The following is a 12,592-nucleotide window of genomic DNA, read 5'->3' as shown; positions in this document are numbered from 1 at the left end:
TCTAATAGCTCAGAACGCTCGTACGGAATACAAGAGATCCGGGTTCGACTCCCGGCCGAAGTAATATTTTTCGCAATAAGTTTAATTACAGTTTTTCAGCATATTAATATCTTTGAAATATGGTATGATGCCTGATTGATCATCGAAATTATTAGAATTTAATATAATTCGCGAAATTTACTATAGTGGTTTAATTGTGTTTAGTCCGGAAATATTTCGGTGCACAGTTCGTTAGACTACAATTGTGGTATATATGTCAAGTACATATATATCATATTTAGTGATTCAAGATTGAATTATTTAAAGCATTTTAAGATCTAGCTTCGACCGTATAGGTCTCTTATTTATTGGTTGTAATCTTGCATAAATCTTACACCTATGTTACATGAATCTTATAAGCATGTGACATGACTCTTATACGCATATTACATGAACCTTGCGTGAAGGTTACGTGAATTTTGTGCGTATGTAACGAATCTTGCAAAAATATAACTGGAGTGTCATTATGAAAATATTACAATACTATTGAAATTTTTTTATTTATTCTGTTTATTCTTACGTGTGATTTATTCTAATTGTGTGATAACTCGTATCCTAGTAAATAAAATGGAATGGGACAAGCAAGTTGTTGTACCTTTCGGTACAACAAGATATAATTTTGAGGATTCGGTCCGCCTGAAGGATTGGGATCCACGAGGAGCGCTAAGGATGGTGCATGAGGGGTAACGAGAGAACACTCACTTCACAACTTTTTACAATTTTATTTGAAAACCCCTTTTCTTAACTCCTTTTACAATTATTCGGTTAAATATTATATTGAATATTCGCGTTAGTACTATACTCGTAGCTTATTCTTAATGGTTGCGTTCGCGCCCGCAATGATGGTCAGAATGATCGATATCGCGGTTATTAATGTGACACCGGTGTTCGCGGCGCACGTAACGTCTCGTTATGTTTGCTTATCGGAACGAACTCGTCGGTCTACGATTAGGCAGCCGAATATAAAGGAATCGCGGTGTCCTAGTACGATTTCCGACGTGACCATATATAGTCACGGGAATTGTTCGGCGCGTGTGCGATTTTAATCCGCACGCGCGCTATTAAATTCGCTGCTTTGTATTTCCGCGGGCCGTTGTCATGCCGAAATGCAAAGGTTGCTTTTTGGTAATAGTCTTGCATTTCCGTGAGCCTGTTGCTATGCCGAAATGCAGGACTAAATCGCGGTAACACTCGGGGCTACAACAGAGTTGAATGGGATTTAAAAGAATTCATTTTGGCTAAAAATTAATTCTTTTTACAAATTGAATAACGGCTTTTTGACTAAATTAAACTTAATTTGGGAAAGGAGCATAAAAAGCTTACGTCAGTTATTATAGCGAAATTATAATTTATCAATTCATTAAGACTGGTAATATATGTTTCGATCTTTTATTCAGTCATCTTCAGTATTCTAAATTTTTTAATTTTTCTTAATTCTTTTTCATTTCATATATTTAATCCAGATTCTGTTCATTCAATAATTCCATTTCGTTTACTGGGATGATCGATACCTTTATTACTTCAGAGCGATTATGTAAAGAAATTATTTCTTAAGATTATCTTATTAGGCTAAATTAAGCAATTAAAATCATTTCATTGCGATATAAATCGTAGTGTACGATTCATACCAGATTCCTGCACCAACTTAAAAGATAAATTATTTCATAATTATGTGTTTTTTAAGACTGATAGGAAAGACCGGGGACAAAAGTAACATTTTGACTTTGAAGTATTATAATAGTTAAATTATGATACTTATATTTAAAAAATATGTATCTTTAGATATAGAATTTAGATATAAAATTTTCTTTGGTTTAATTATTTTATGTAACTAGAAAAAAGTTATGTTTGTTTAAAGACTATGAGGAATTTTGTTACAATCTTCCTAACCCCCAGGGATGATAGTAACGGTTATAACAGTAGAAGGGGATAATTGTACTTACATTTGCCAGAAGTACGTAACACAATAACATAAGTCATATTCTTTCTTGCAGCTGCACAAATGGATATCTTTCATAACTTCTTTAAATGTCTCTCTGTTTGTATAAAGACACTTCTTTTATATAGTTTTTCTCTTATCTGTCTTGCGTTTTCTTGTTAATAAGAAAAATACAAATAACATTGTACAAAATAGTACTAAAATAAAATCAAGTAAGTTTGGGGATAATTGTAATGTTACAACTGACCCCAGACATTGATGTTACTATTGTCCTCTAATGATATTTTATGACTTATAGTAAATTTTTTAAATGTAAAGTTCTAAATATCTGAATTTTAATCTGAATATTAAGATACGTTGTTATATTGTCATTATTATTATTAACGTCGTCGTCGCCCAGAATGAACGGTTCGTTTTTTCGATGTCTTTTGATTTAACCAGCAGACCAGCGTTGGCAGCATTGCACATTCGCACGTGATTAACAACACATGACGGCTGTGATGTACGTACATTAAAATTAAAATGAAATATCGGGATCGTCGTCGAGGAATTGAATGTCTAGGTGTTGACTGTCGTATTCGCTGTCGAAGATTAAGAATCTAGGTGTTGTTCGCGTGTTCGCCATCGGGGAATCGAGATCATCGTTGAGGAATTGAATGTCTAGATGTTGTCTGTCGTATTCGCTGTTGAGAATTAAGTGTCTAGGTGTTATCTACATATGTTCGCCGTCGAGGAAGTCGGTGTCTAGATGTTCGCCGTCGAGAAAATGGGTGTCTAGGTGTTCGCCATCGAGAAACTAAATGCCTAGGTGTTTGCCGTCGAGAAAATGAGTGTTTAGGTGTCCGCAGTCGAGAAAGTGGGTGTCTAGATGTTCGCCGTCGAGGAATTAGGTGTTCAGTAAAACACGGCAAGAAACCACAGCAGCGGATCGCTTCTGATTGGTTACGCGATTATGCGATACGTGGCAAATACGCCTCATGGGACTCCAGCATCAGGATCTCTAACTCGTAACTTGTATCAATCAATCAAATCGTATCAAATTGTATCAGCTACTACATGTTATTCTAGCTGAGACGATTTGATTGGCGGACACAAGTTATGCTTACACAAGTCAGCTATATGTGAAGGCAGCTTCAATTGTTGAGGAGCGGATCCGTAAGCGCTCGTTGATATTGGACGATCTAAAAGAATACACCAATAGCGGTAAGCGCTCACGGATCTGCTCCGCAATAGTTGAGTCCAATTGAGTCTGCTGAATGCGACTGTCGTGCTCAGTTTTCCATCTTCATCCCCCATTACAAAAAATCATAGGAACGCTTGGTCTATGACCTCTGTTACACGGCACGTTTAATCGGGTATAATAACAATCGTGTTATGAAATTGGCCAATCATAGCTGTTCCTCGGAAGAATGAACGACTGTGATTGGCCAGCGTCAGAACTACGGAGTCTATTATAGGCCGTGTTTCCAAATTTACTGCTAGCGCTGAAAATGCTACAGTTTACGTTATGTGCATTCTAGATTTTTAGTACAGGCAGTCAATTTCGAAACATAGCCTTGATTAAGGGTGCCGTGTAAATGTAGTCACTAGCTCCTGTCGTTGATTGAATAACTTTCAAAAAAGAAAATAATAGTAGGTAACTTTAACCGTATACAAACTTACCTTTTTTAAAAAAAAAGGTTAAAAAAGCGCTAAGAGTGCATGCTTCTCATAAAGAACCTTTGGGCCGGTTTCATTAATGCCAATTACATAATCAGCCGTGGAACTGACTTATCGCGTTTGCTATTTAGTAGAATTGACCACTTATAGTTCACAGTTAACCATCGATTTAGCTTAATCGAGTTGATGAAACCGGTCCTTTGTATGATATCAACAATTGGTGTCAAGTTAAATTCCATACCAAATTAAATAACTAATAAATATTACCTCTAACGACTGTATCATTTATATTATATAAAAAATTTGATATCAACCACTGTTGCACCAATAAAAACTAAGTATATATATGTATATCTTTGCATTCTTATTGAAGGATTTTGCTATTTCAATCCAAATGATTTAAATTCTTCTTAAATAAAATTATTATATCACAATTCATTCAAAGGCATTTTCTCTTCCAACTAAAATAGTGGTTATTTAATTGTCCTTCAAAACATTATCACAAAATTGCGTTACCTTGCTCAACTCAAGTGTTATTACAAAAAATTGTTAAAGAATTAACCGTATAAATTGAAAAAATTTAATTTAAATAGAAAAATTTTCATATAAAAACACTTGGCGCTGCTAGATCGAGTAAGAAATTTAAAGTAATAAAAGCAATAAATTTAATCTGAACTTTACACTGAATAAGAATAAAGTTTACTATTTACTTTTCTTTCATAACGTATGTCTTACAAATCTAAATTTATTTATTTTAGACTTAAACTTAATAGCATTCACAACGTTCATCATAATTTACATGACTCTATAACTTAATCGCATATATACACATGCTGGATACTTTAACTTTCATTGTGAATGCTTTTTATTTTCCTTATTTTTCTAAATATTCATATTTTTTAATATGATTCTAATTTTTCTTATTAATATGCTTCTTGTTTTTGTTATTTTTCTAAATATTACACTTTTATTTTTCTTATTTTTCTAAATATTACATTCATAATTTACTACTATGTTATTACATCGAGATCTAGCAGCGCCAAGTGTTTTTACATGAAAAATTTTTCTATTTAAAAATTAAATTTTTTTATTTTATACGTTAATTCTTTAATAATTTTTGTGGTAACCCTTGAGTTGAGCAAGGTAAAGCAATTTTATGATAATATTTTAAAGGAGAATTAAATAATCACTATTTTAGTTAAAAGAGAAGATGTCTTTCAAGGAATTGTGACATAATAATTTTATTTAAGAGGAATTTAATTCGTTTGGATTGGAATAGGAAAATCCTTCCATAAGAATGCAAAGATATACATATATGTACTTAGTTTTCATTGTATAAAAATTAAAGATAGTACCACTTAGATTAAGTAAATAATAAAGATAGACACTTTTACTTTTTAATTTGATAGTAGAATTTAACTTGGCGCCACAGTTGTTGATATCAAATCTTTTATATAAATGATACAACCATTAAAGTTAATATTTATTATTTATTTAATTTGGTATGGAATTTAACTTGGCGTTAGTTGTTGATTTGTCAAATTTAACTTGGAGACATAATTATTGATACCAAATCGAAATAACTTGTTAAAGATAGTACCACTTGTGTTTTACTTTCTAATTTGATAGAATTTAACTTGGTGCCACAGATGTTGATATCAAATCTTTTATATGATGGGGGAAACCGGGGCAGGTTGTCACAGTTTTTATTTAATGATTTTTAGAAAACAGTGTATGCAAGATTTTGAAATATTATGTACGTTATAATATACCTACATTCTTTAGGTACTAAAAAAAATATATTATTTTGACATATGTCATCGTACAAATAAATCATTTAATTTTAAGTAAAGCTATGCAAATATGACATTTTACCCCATACTGGGGGTTAATTGTCACACGTTCCGGGATTGGTTGTCACATGTTTTATAATATATGGATATGGATAAAATATGCAAAAAATACAGTTTTTATTTTAACATTAGTTATTTTATACTTGAACAAATAACAGTAATTATCATTTTTTTTTTTCAAGAACACTTATTTTAATTTTAAAATACATACTTTTATTTAAAAAATATAATTATATGATATATGGTATATATATATGAACATAAAATATGCAGTCTTTTTAGAGATTATCTAAAATAATATTTTATTTTAAAAGTAATAATAAAGTTTATAATTATTTCCGAACAAAAAGTAATCTCAATATACCTATATATTGAAGTTATTTGTATTATTTAAACGAAAAGGTAGGTACCATTTCTGAAGCACGCGAGATCCAATCAATGAATCCGTATATACTATACTCTTTAATATAAAATATATTTAATAATATTTGTAGATTATACTTAATATAATACTTAATGTATATTTAAAGAAAAACTGTAAAACTTCCAATAATCTACAATGCTTACGTTTCACAGTTTTGACACATACAATGTAATGCTTTAGAGACACATGCTTTATGAGACCATCCTTTACATAAAATAATGTATTATTTTTTTATCTCCTTTTTCATAGGATCGCGTTGGCCGCGTCTCGCAGAGGATCACTGATGTGTGACAACTAATCCTAGCTCATTTGGGACAATCCAACCCACATGGACGTTTTTGATAAAAGAAATTATATTGATAAACTTTGTCAGAATAATGATTAATTAACTGCAGCAAAAATCTCCTAAGACATGCCATTTTCTATTATTACACAGAAATCTTGATTAATAATGCTAAAAGTTATCAAATAACAAAAAATAAGAGATAAGAAAAATTTACTAACCAACTTCATTTTCTTAAAAGTTGTTGTAAATAACATACACAGTGCTTTTGATGCAAACCATTTTATACAATAAATTAATATTACATCAACAATCTACAGTAAAATAAAATTTTTTTTGCCACATACTGATTGAGTTATAAGCATTTTGACAATCAACCCCGTACGATAACCCGCCCCGGTCTCCCCTACATATCAGTAGAGTTAATATTTATTATTTATTTAATTTGGCATAGTATAAAGAACATGTTTAACTACAATATTCATGGATATAAAATATATATATATATTTACTGTTATATTTTTTGTAAAAATATCCAAATATTAACTAAATTAAAAAGTCTCACCACCACCGCCATCATCTTATAATAGTGATATAAAAATATCGAAATAAATATCAAGACGATGATCATCTGCATACTTTTGCATGTTCTTTGCTGTACAGTAAGAAATTAACAATGAATTAACAGAATTTAACTTGGCGCCAATTGTTGATATCAAATCTATCATATAAATCATACTAATCTTTTATACAAATAATACATATCATTAGGTTTAGTTTATTTTGTGTGTGTGATATATATATATTATGATTTCTATGTAATAATTTTTGAAGGGGAATAAAACTATTATAACTTGAGTTAGAATAAAGAGACCATCGATGAAAATAGAATATTAAAGAAAATAAATTATTAAAGAAATGGAATTTAACTTGACATCAATTGTTAATATCAAATCTTTTATATAAATGATACATATCGCTAGTAATGATCAGTGTTGGAACGTATCTAGGTAAAAGTATCTAGATACAGTATCTAGATACTTTAACTGTACTTAAATGCATTACCTAGATCCTTATAGGCGGAGATATCTATATTCATATCTAGTTATTTTTTGATACGGTATCTTTTAAATTTTAGATACATCGATTCAAGGTATTTATACACAAATACTATCGCCGCCATTAAGAGTGCCTTCCTACAAGCGATACAGTATAGCACAGTGATCATCTCATCCTTATTTAACATTGACGAATAACAAGGTAATGGCACACTGTACCTCATACCGTGTCATCTGTGTCGCTTGTTGAAAAGCATACTCAAAATCAACTCAGAAATTAGCAATCTAGTACTAGTACCTATGCGCTGATATACTAATTGAAGACCGATATTCTTAAAGCTGTTCGTTAAAACTAAAAATTTATATAATCAAGGGTAAGAAATTGATAACGAGTAGAATTAATTTTATGATTTATCAGTTTTGTAGATATGCATATGCATGTGAAACTAAATAATACTCAATTTTTATTTAAAACTATTAATGAAACCGATTTTAATGTTATAGTCTGGGTTTTGTTAAAATAAACAAATAAAATGTGATATTTAATTTACGTTGCTTATTACTTCTACTTTTCCTCTTTTCCCCCATTTTTCCTTTTTTTTGTTGAAAGTACCTAAAAAAATATCTAAATTTTCAGATACTTTTTATTTACATCTGTATCTATACCTAGGTAATTGTAAAAACATGTATCAATATTTATATCTAAATACTTTTCCCACACAATACCTATATCTATATCTAGATACCTTTCAAACGGTATCTGTTCCAACACTGGAACTAATGATACATATCAGTAGTTAGCTAAATTAAAAAAGCCCATCCCCACCCCCTCCATCTTATAATAGTGATATAAAAATATCAAAATAAATCAAGACGATGGTCATCTGCATACTTTTGTATGTTCATTGCTGTGCAGTAAGAAATTAAAAATGAATTAACAGAATTTAACTTGGCGCCAATTTTTTATATCATACAAAGGACTGGTTTCACCAACTCGATTGAGCCGAATCGGTGATTAACTGTCAACCATAAGTGGTCAATTCTATTAAATAACAAACGCGATTAGTCAGTTCCACGGCCGATTATGTAGTTGGCGTTGAAACCGGCCCAAATGGTTCTTTATATGAAGCACGCACTTTTAACGCTTTGTTTATCTTTTTTTTTAAAAAGGTGAGTTTGTATATTATAATGCACTATATCTTCACTATAAAGAAAAAAAATATTTTAGATTTTGTGCATGTAATAAAACTTACTTGAAATGCGTGAAAAAAATAATTTTTGCTCCTGCACTCGTGCACGTTCCGCGAGAATCAGCATATAACGAACGATTCAATGCCGATCTGTCTATAGAATTTTACTATGCTGCCGCATACACATATCTATTATAGTTTAAGGAATATTAACGATGTGTCCTGTGTTACTTTTGTCCCCGGTTTTTCCCTACATGATCTTTCACGTAACACTTAGGAATCATACGCAATTAATACCATATTCTTGGATGATCCTGTAAAAAAATTATTTTTTAGAAGCTTATTCTTATAAGGTTAAGATAAGATCTCTCTCTCTCTCTCTCTCTCTCTCTTTTCATTGCTATATAAATAGTCGTGTACGATTCATGCTAAATTCTTGTATCAACTTGGAAAATAAATTATTCCGTAACTGTGTCTCTTAAGACTGATAAATCATCTTTCATAAAACACTTCAGATTCATATATAATTAATAACATATTCTTAGATGATCTTGTAAAGAAACTACTTTTTAAAAGTTTCTTATAAGATTAAGACAAGATCTTTTCAGGTAAAAGTTCCGATTAGGGGACCCCCCCCCATGACCTTGTCCTTGACATATATTGTCAAGGTCATGACCCTGAGTAACCTCCAACAGGTTTTAGCCGTCGCTCGTCCTTCGTTAAAAAGTTATTAACAAAAAAAGTTTTACTATATATCGCCAAAATTCTGTACTTTAAAATAAATACACACACACACACGGGGGGGACTTCTATCGACGGGGTGGGTGCGGGAGGGGGTGGGCCGTAGGCTCTTCCTGGTGGTACCTTCCTCCCCCTGCAAAGGGGCGCCCGACTCTCACCTTCGATTCTCTCCCCCCTCTTTCCTGCAAAGAGATGCGCGAATCTCACCTTCGACTCTTACCCCCCCTTCCTCCTTGCAAAGGAGCGCGCGAATCTCACCCTCGACTCTCACTCCCTCCTCCCCCCTGCAAAGGGGCACACGACTCTCACCTTCGACTCTCATCTCCCCTCCCCCTGCAAAGGGACGCACGACTTCCACGCTCGTCAAACATTCACACGTACAAGTCTATTTATTCCTCGGTTTATTTTGCTTACATTTAAGTAATGGAAAGGTCACTATTACGATGCAGGGGGGGGAGCAGGGGTGAGAGTCGTAGGTGAGAGCCGTGCGCCCCTTTACAGGGGAGAGGGGGATGAGAGTCGAAGGTTTAATTATAAATAATTTAATTATAAAAGATACTTTTACTTTCATCTATAATTTTAGATATTTCGGACTCGATCAAATGGATTTCCAAACGTAATTGGCGCGATTTGTCATATTCCGTGTAAGCAACCTATAGGAAATGCTAATGACTATTATAATAGAAAAGGATTTCGTTCTATTATATTGCAGGATAAGTTCTAAAAATTTCAAACTTAAAACAATTCTCTTATTTCAATAGGCTTATAGTTTTTGTACATAGAACGTGAAATGATATCCTTATATAATAAGTATTTCTAATGTTCTATATAATAAATATTTTAATTAAATGCACATATTTAATTAAATATTATGCGTATTAAGTCATAAAATATTTTAGGAGTTTGTGATCATAAAGGGTTATTTGTAGATTGTTGTATTGGTATGCCAGGACGTGCATTGCGACCGCACTTATGAGCGTGGTGCCACTTCGTCGCGCGTTCGTGGGTATCGTTCGGCACCACTTGTGCCCGCGATAATACTTAACCGATGATACTCAAAATACACAACGCCACTACAGCTTTCTAATAATTTTGCGTGCTCTAAATCTTAACGTCAATTATTGGGCGTCAGGCACGAGAGAGCGTGCCCCTCTTCCGTAAGTTTTTCGTCACGTTCTCACTCGAAATTACAGAAGTCTATAGAACCACAAACGCGAACGGCTCTAATAACCGACTGCTCAGCCACGAGAATGGTAGAGGGGGTGGTTCGTAGCCAGGAACGGAGAAATCCGTTAGAGAATGAATAAGGCGAGACAGCGGTGAAATAGACAGAATTGATAATAATAAAGGATAACAAGTATATTCTCTGAATCAATTACAAGGTTTCCTGCGCACGGGCAGACGGAGGGACGATTCTGCGGTATACAAGCGTTCGGTGGGCGCTCTTGCCTCCGGGATACATTCTCGACACGCGGTATTAAATAACGGCTGCTCTTCTCTATGGTACGAGCTCTAAATTCTGGCGTAGTTCTACGCGACGCGGGTATCGCGGATACAGAAATCAATTGTGCAGTTACAAAAACCTTCGAGATTCGGGAACATACGAAAACATCCTCGGAAATCTAAGATCTACTACAATGACGATGGGACGCGATACAAAATTGCGACGCAATAATAGGATACAAAATGATCTGGCTGTGGCCGCGGCGGGCGTGCAAAATAACTGACTTGAAATTATATCGAAACTAAGACTATATCGGACGGGATGGCACGATCACGCGGGGCGCGCGTGTAGTCATGACGCAGTTACTCGCGAGAGAACCAAACTCAGCGGGACTCGACGATAATTTCGTGTATACGTGCGATCCCTCCAATTCGGAAATCGGTGACTTTACAATAAGATACGTTCGTCTCACAACGGAATCTTCTCGGTACTCGCTCTTTTTCTCTGGGAATATCCTGCGTCCTCTCGTGTCTTTCACCTCGGGAGTCCACAGCACAAGTGCCGGGCCCGAGGTCCCTTCGGGGGTGCGCAGGCGACCGTGGGCCCACGTGATAAGCCTTATCGGCCCTGATTGGTCACTGGCCCTCTCGCGAACTCTGCGAGTCCTCGCGAATTGCTATCGCGTCGCGCGCCCTATCTTTGTGCTCGCGGGATTTGACTGATGGCTGGCATCGTTTCGGCTGCACGCAATGGTCTCCTCTGGACAACTCTTACCGGCATGTCGTCAGGATTCGATGGGTTCCCATACAGACGGCTCGGCTTCCGGGTCCGATGTCTCCTCTCGGCAGAGACTTCCTTGCGGCACCGACAGCGGGGTCCCTCGCTCGTACTAGGGCAGAGAGTGGCCATCCCTTCATGCTGCTTTAGTCGTTCCCGCGTCATACTCGCCTGTAAGGAGTTCAGCTACAGGAAAACAAGTTATGCGCAGGGCGTTAACTCGATAACTCAAAACGGTATCACCTGTGCACTACCCCTCTTCTGGGTGGCCTCGGGCCTCCAATATGGTCTTCTATCCTCCTCGTGGTCGCCCCTTGAGGTGATGAAAGAATGCGTCGTACACTAAATTACCTACCGGAGCCGCCGATACTAAAAATCTTAAATAAACTCACAAAAAGAAATAGTAATATTACGCGAGACGCAACGACAAAATCTCAAAATTATCGCTCAAAAATCGCAATAAGCGTCGGCACGCCCGCCCTTCACGTCGGGAGAACACAGGACAAATTTGCCGCGCAACTTCGGCCAGGTCGACCCTTGTGATGAGCGGTGAAAGACGTCACGTCACAGCATGATGCTAGAGTTTTTAGAAACAGTCCATTACATCAACACATAACAAATACAGAAGTGCCTTTAATTCAAGATAATCAACATTTAATTGGGGATACAGCATATCCCTTGATGCATAATTTAATGACGCCGTTTAAAGATAATGGACACTTAACTCGTTCTCAGACTTTATACAACATAAAACTAACAAAATTCAATACGATCTATCATCGAAGCAGCTTTTTGACTACTAAAAGCAAAGTTTAGAAGATTAAAATATTTAGATGTTTCCGATTTTGAGTTGGCTAATAAGATGATTGCCGCAGCTTGTGTATTACATAATTTTATAATCATTGGTGACAGAGTGTTTCCGGAAGATGAAAATTATGAAATTGATGCAAATGTGGAAGAACAGCAAAATGATATTGTAATGGATGAAGAAAATCATGATGCTATCGAAAAGCGTAGGCGTATTGTTGAAGAATTATAATTATTTAAACGAGTTTATTAATATTAGTTTATTGTACGAATTTATTTGTATTTTAAATATAAATATTTTAACTATATATATTAAAGGTAAATAATTAAAGAATTAAGAATTAATATTAAGAATTAAAATTTTTATTTATTGGCTGG

General features: G+C 34.5%; 1 pseudogene; it reads left to right on the top strand.

Moving 5' to 3' along the window:
• The first annotated feature begins 606 nt into the window (after positions 1-606).
• Positions 607-12,446, top strand: LOC108724529 (putative nuclease HARBI1; annotated as a pseudogene).
• Positions 12,447-12,592: the final 146 nt, after the last annotated feature.

Source organism: Mycetomoellerius zeteki, unplaced genomic scaffold (genome assembly GCF_001594055.1).
Source record: "Mycetomoellerius zeteki isolate Tzet28-1 unplaced genomic scaffold, Tzet1.0 scaffold306, whole genome shotgun sequence".
In the NCBI taxonomy this organism is placed as follows: Eukaryota; Metazoa; Arthropoda; class Insecta; order Hymenoptera; family Formicidae; genus Mycetomoellerius; species Mycetomoellerius zeteki.
This window is presented reverse-complemented; position numbering and strand designations above follow the sequence as displayed.